The sequence below is a fragment of the Schistocerca americana genome, chromosome 3, assembly GCF_021461395.2.
Source record: "Schistocerca americana isolate TAMUIC-IGC-003095 chromosome 3, iqSchAmer2.1, whole genome shotgun sequence".
In the NCBI taxonomy this organism is placed as follows: Eukaryota; Metazoa; Arthropoda; class Insecta; order Orthoptera; family Acrididae; genus Schistocerca; species Schistocerca americana.
Window position 1 is genome coordinate 736,024,425 of NC_060121.1, and position 7,291 is coordinate 736,031,715.

Consider the following 7,291-nt stretch of genomic DNA (forward strand, 5'->3'; position numbering starts at 1 on the left):
GTTGAAAAGGGCACTTGTCAACTTTGAACTCTTGACTGATGCTGACATACTGTTGTTTTCCATATGAGGGATTCATGGTGTAGTGGACTTCATCAGTGTGCTCATATGTACACCAGTCCAAACACCCCATGAATGTGTGAACGGTTTAATGGTTCTGGTGATTTAATCTACATCATGTACTTGGGTGTAAACAACTTAAATGGGCAAGCCATGCAATAACTTCTACCAGTTTAAATGGCTGTATGACAAGGAATGCATCAGACTGCGTAAGAAAAATTGAACGTGTGTGGACCGATTGCAAAACTGTACATTCTAGACGTAGATTTGAAGCTCCCTATAAGTCTGCATGATGAGCCCAGTGGTTTACCACTGTGCCCAAAGCACTGAGATCCAGAAAACTGTTCTCACCCCAAGCTAATGACAATGCTGGAGGGGAAAACATGGTACATACCACATTATTATAATCTCCAGTAGTGTCTCAGGTTGAGGTTGCAACTGGATAGAGTCATCCACTCTATTTCTATCAAGTAGAGTCTCTGGCTTAAAGAATTCATTGATTTAAACACTGTAAATAGGGCTCTCGCGACGTTTACATTTGAGAAAGATTTTTACAAATCTATAAGCAACGCAATTTTCGACAAAACTGTGCAAAATCTTAAAGAATATCGCGAAGTGAACATAATTACCCACTGGACGGGGCGTTATGGCGCAGCAGATTATATTGCCAGGCCAAATTTTAAACAGGCCACAATATTCAACAAAGATTTCGTTGCTCTGCAGATGGGTAAGGTTTTGGTAGAGTTCACGAAACCTGTGTAAGTCAGTATCTGTTTGTTGGACCTATGCAAATTTCGCATGTACCAGTTCCTTTACTATTTTGCAGAACTTCACTCCACAAATTCAAATTTATTTTATGTAAATACTGACAGCTTCATCTACTGGGTGATCCGTATAAAAGAATAAGGTGCCACCCAGAGATATTCGACATGTCTGGTTATGCAGCGAGTAGTCCTTATGGTGTAACCCCATGCCAACAATATGGTTATAGATCTCATTAAAGACGAGGGAAATAGGTTGCTGATTGTGGAGCTTATAGGTGTCCAGTCAAAATCTGCACATACTGTACAGGCACAGGCGCAACCCTCAGACGAGTTAAGGATTTACAGCACGTGGTGTCAATGTCTTTCAGGGCTGAAGACTACTTGAAACACCTGCTTGACAGAGTTCTATCACCTGCTTCAGACATGGCATCACAGTTCAGCATTCAGTTGCAAAGACATAAGGAGCACACGGTATTCCAACTGAGACTTGATCTGTCTCAGCATGACGACAAGCAGATCATTTGTGCTGACAAGTTCAAAACCATACTGTATGCACACTATTCACTTGGGCAATAGTTTGTGTGTGTGTGTGTGTGTGTGTGTGTGTGTGTGTGTGTGCATTGTATATATGTGAAAAAATGTGTGTGCAGTTGTGAAATAGTATGACTTGCCTGTCATAATGTGTATAGGGGAGAGAGGGTACTTTGTTTCTCTGCACACAATGTGTGCATGTTATATCGTTTCTTGAGAGATGCATTGTTCTGTGCGCACCATGGGGGCATTATCTGTACAGTAGGTTAATTTCTACTGCTGCTACGTTTAGTTCAGTGATATGTCTTACAGGGTAGAGCTATAAATAAATAATCCGTACAAAAGTGTAGGTAAAATATAACAGTCTATCAAGTATGCCATGAGTATTCCAATTATGTCAAGTGTGGTTAAAATGTATATGTCTTTCAACTGTGTCATGAGTATTCCATGCTGTTGGAAGAATAGAAGTCCATCAGCTCTTTGTAAACTGTGGAAGCTGTTTGTAAATGCAGCCACTGAGTCATGTAAATTGTTGAGTTGCTTTTGTAAATATTGCATACAGTATTTGTACTTCGTTTTCTGTGTATTATGTAAAAATTTGATGCTGACCACAGGGTGGTGGTAGCCCAGCATGGACACATCAGTTACAGTGGGGCAGCAGCATCAGTGGTGGCAATACGGACATGACAGGGCTGTAAAGCCTTTCCCCTTACCTCACCAGTGTTTTTTTTTTAAATAAAAATGCAAGTGGATAGATCCAAACTTAGAGTCAGCAGTGATCATACATCTGCGAGTGAATAGTAGCTTGGAGGGAAAAACATGTCAAGTAGGGCAGCAGACATCCTCGGACCTGCACATATATCCTTTGTCTCAGACATCGTAGTGCCAGTATTCCAGAATGTGGATTATTATGTCATAGAGCCCATCCCCATGTCCCAAGAATGTGGCAGTATGCAAGAAGTCTAAACTGTTATAAAATTAGTTAGACAGGTCTGAGCTGGACTGTTGTGTTATAATTGGACTGTCCTCATATTCTAGCTCTGCAGCAATATACTGGTATTCTATGCTGTTACAAATACCTTGATAGGTCTGGGCTGGATTGTGACATCACAGAACCTGTCCCAATATTCCAAGTCTTGGATTCTGACATCATAGACCTTGTCCCAGTATGTCCTGGTCGCCATCTTGCATTTTTGAGTTTGCCGGCAATTTTTACTTAAGACAACAACTCTCCTTCCATAGGTAACACACTACCACAAATGGACTAGTTTTTGAACTTATTGTCAAAATAATTTTCCGCCTTTTATACACAGGGCACTTGACCTTTGTCGGATGGGGGAGGGATAGTGATGGGAAAGTCCCATGACTAATCGATTATGTCATCAGTGAATACATCGATGAGTACACTGAGCTGACAAAAGTCATGAGATACCCTCCAATATCGTATCAGACCTCCTTTGGCCAGCATAGCGTATCATCTCAATGTGGCATCGACTCAACAAGTCGTTGGAAATCCCCTTCAAAAATACTGAGCCATGCTGCACCTACAGATATTCGTAATTGTGAAAATGTTGTCTGTGCGGTATTTTGAGCATGAACTGACCTCTCGATTATGTACCCTAAATGTCCGTTGGGATTCATGTCAGGTGATCTGGGTGGCCAAACCATTTTCTCGAAACGTCCAGAAAATTCTCCAAACCAATTGCGAACAACTGTGACCCAGTTACATTGCGTATCCAATATATATATATATATATATATATATATATATATATATATATATATATATATATATATATATTGCAAATGGTAGGGTGAACATCCACAGGACCCAATCCACCCACACCATTATGCAGCCACCACAGGTTTGCACAGTGCCTTGTTGACAACTTGGATCCAAGGCTTCGTGGGGTCTGCGTCACTCTCTCACACACTCTTGACACTGTGGATATTGGAATATTGGATTCCCTAACGATTTCCGAAATGGAATATCCCATGCTTCTAGCTCCAACTACCATTCAACGTTCCAAGTATGTTAATTCCCGTCCAGTGGCTATAATCACGATGGAAACCTTTCCACATGAATCAACTGAGTACAAATGATAGCTTGGTCAATTTATTGCACTTTTATAACTAGTCTATGCGATACTACCGCCATCCATAAATGTGCATATCGCTATTCCACGACTTCTGTCACCTCAGTTTATAACTACTTCAGTATTCCTATAAGTTCCTTCATAAACTCAAGAGGAAATACTTTTTTATATTGCTGCAGTAAATAAAGTTACACTAATTACCTCTTGCAGACTGCAGTTGTGTGTTCAGTTAAATTTAAATTCTAGCTCAAAATTATTCCAAAGTTCTTAGCACAAAAAGAAAAAAATGTTATTTTTGTACTACATACATCAAAAAAGTTTTGCATCACTTCGGTTCCGAGAGTTCCGGAACCTGTACAGAAAATTGGAATAAAGATCAAAATAAACATCATTTCTGCCCTTTTATTGCTCATGAAAACCACACATTACATGTTGTACCACAATACAGCGAGACTTTCAGAGGTGGTGGTCTAGATTTCTGTACACACCGATACCTCTAATATCCAGTAGCACGTCCTCTTGCACTGATGCATGCCTATATTCGTCGTGGCATATTAGCCACAAGTTCATCAAGGCACTGTTGGTCCAGATTGTCCCACTCCTCAACGGCGATTTGGTGTAGATCCGTCAGAGTGGTTGGTGGGTCACATCGTCCATAAAAAGCCCTCTTCAATCTACCCCAGGCATGTTCAATAGGGTTCATGTCTGGAGAACATGCTGGAGACTCTAGTTGAGCGATGGTGTTATCCTGAGGGAAGTCATCACAAAATGTGCACGATGGGGACGTGAATTGTCGTCAATGAAAACGAATGCCTCGCCAATATGCTGCTGATATGGTTGCACTATCAGCCGGAGGATGGCATTCACGTGTCATACAGCCGTTACTGTGCCTGTGTGACCACCAGTGGTGTATGTTGGCCCCACAAAATGCCATCCCAAAACATCAGGGAACCTCTACCCTGCTGTACTCGCTGGACAGTGTGTCTAAGGAGCTCAGCCTGACTGGGTTGGCTCCAAACACGTCTCCGATGACTGTCTGGTTGAAGGCCTATGTGACACTCATCGGCGAAGAGAACGTGATGCCAATCCTGAGCAGTCCATTCGGCATGTTGTTGGGCCCATCTGTACCGCACTGCATGGTGTAGTGGTTGCGAAGATGGACCTCGCCATGGACGTCGGGAATGAGGGAATGAAGTTGTGCATCATGCAGCCTATTGCACATGACGTCCTGTGGCTGCACGAAAAGCATTATTCAACATGATGGCGTTGCTGTCAGGGTTCCTCTGAGCCACAATCTGCAGGTAGCGGTTATCCACTGCAGTAGTAGCCCTTGGGCGGCTGAGCGAGGCATGTCATCGACAGTTCCTGTCTCTCTCTGTATCTCCTCCATGTCCGAACAAAATCGGTGTGGTTCACTCCGAGACGCCTGGACACTTTCCTTGTTGAGAGCCCTTCCTGGCACAAAGTAACAAGGCGGACGCGATCGAACCGTATTGGCCGTCTAGTCATGGTTGAACTACAGACAACATGAGCCGTGTGCGTCCTTCCTGGTGGAATGACTGGAACTGATCGCATGTCAGACCCCACCGCCTAATAGGCGCTACTCATGCATGACTGTTTACATCTTTGGGCGGGTTTAGTGACATCTCTGAACAGTCAATGAGACTGTGTCTCTGATACTACATCCACAGTCGACATTTATCTTCAGGAGTTCTGGGAACCAGGGTGATGCTAAACTTTTTTGATGTGTGTATTTAGGATTAAAGGTGGAATAGATACACTGAATTGGAGTTATTATTCTTTTGTGAAAAACTGAGACTGCTTGCATTTCAGAAGGGTTAAGTTTCAAAGCTGTGTTTTTTGCCTATTATGACAAGGCTACTAAGTAATCATTTACATACTGGATAGCTGTGCACGGGTTTCTTGGTTTTGCATATAAACTTTATTTGCAATGGGAAATAGTAGTCAGAACATCACTGACCTATAAAGAGAAAAGTAATTGATCCAAAATCGTTCATTGTGGTTTTCCTGACTCTACATCCCTCCACTGTGACGGTTTCGTTCCGATCGTAACAAACTATTGACATGATGTAAGGTATGAATGGAACTGTTGTACAGCACTTGAAGAAATATTGAAACGTGAGAGTTTAGCAGGTACAGAGACGGACAGAATGAATAGTAGGATTTGAGTCACATAGTACAGCATCACTGTTGTGCCTATGCAAAAGAAGTATGGAGGCCCTCCATTGAGGAATGATGTAATTTTGGCTTCATGGAGTTCAAAGCATCGAACATTTACTGTCAAGGCGTATTTCACGAGTAACAACTCTTTCGTCCCCATTTCGATTTCATAAGACATGATAAAGTCCCAAATCATTAGACAATAGTACAGTGGGTGAAACAATATTTGACACCATTGCATTTTGTGCAAAGAAGAAAAGCGACGAATAATACTGTGGATCACAGAGCGCGTGGAGAGGGTGAGGCGACGCTCATCCAAAGCTCTCACCGTTATGCTGCCAAACTTGCCTTAGCGCTAACAGTGTCAGATCGTTCCCTGCGGTGCATCATCCACGATAACCTGCACTTCCATCTGTACAAAATGCAGATCATTTAGAAACTAAATGAACAAAATAAAGTTGCCAGGTAAAACTTCGCCTTGCCCTTACTTGAACTTTTAGTAGCTGACTCACAGATGTGAAACAACATACTAATCTCGGATGAAGCCCACTTTCGTGTAGACCGTGATGTACATAAACAGAATTACAGGTACTGGGAGCCATATATCCACGGTAACCTTCATCAGCAGCATGAGAAATCCCTGCACTGTGAACGTGTTCCAAAAAGACAAAGCTACAGCTCATACTACTCAACAGTCCATGAATGCCTTGCAGCATTATTTTCCTGCTAAATCAGTTTCGAGATTTGGAAACATTCATTGGTCAGCATGGTCACCCATGGTCACCCATGGTCACCTCCTGACTTCTTCTTGTGCAGATACAGGAAGAGTCACATCTTCATTTCATGACTAAACTCAGGGAAAGGAAACAAGCAACTTTGAAGGAGATACCCTGAACATGTCAGACTGGGTAAAGGTGTTGGACGTTCTTCTGTCTACCACAGTGCAGCAATTCGATGTGGCACATATTCAACAAGTCGTTGGATATCCCCTCCAGAAATATTGAGCCGTGCTGCCTCTACAGCTGTCCATAACTGCGAAAGTGTCAACGGTGCAGGACTGACCACTCAATTATGCCCCATAAATGTTCGATGGGGTTCATGTTGGGCTGTCTGGGCGGTCAAATCATTTGCTCGAATTGTCCAGAATAAACCAACTGCGAACAACAGACACACCAATACACCTCAGTCTATTGAAAACTGTTGTAATAAAAGGAAAAATGGTTTTGTGTTCACTGTACATTGTTATTTCTTGGTGTTTTTTTAAAAATATTATTGTTACATATCATCTCTTTCAATTTCTTTTTAGTTATTATGTAAAGTTAGAAAAAATGAAACTGTTCTGTTCAGATTTAATAATTTATGTCAGATTATGGGGCTAGGCCACGTATAAATGAGAAAATACAGATTTAAAAAAAACTGATTCAATCCAGTCTGAGCTGGTGCAAGAATTTTTTGTCGAAATGAGTTGTACAGCATGAATATGGCTACAAATGGAGATTGTAAAGCGAATGTTGATAAATTTGAAGGACCTGACTATTGAACAAAATAGAAATGGCAGATTGATATGAACTTGAACACATTATGATCAGTATGTGCAAAGTTCTAGTGAACAGAAGAGCGTGTATGCAGAAATACAAAAGAATGACATGAAAGCAGCAAGTC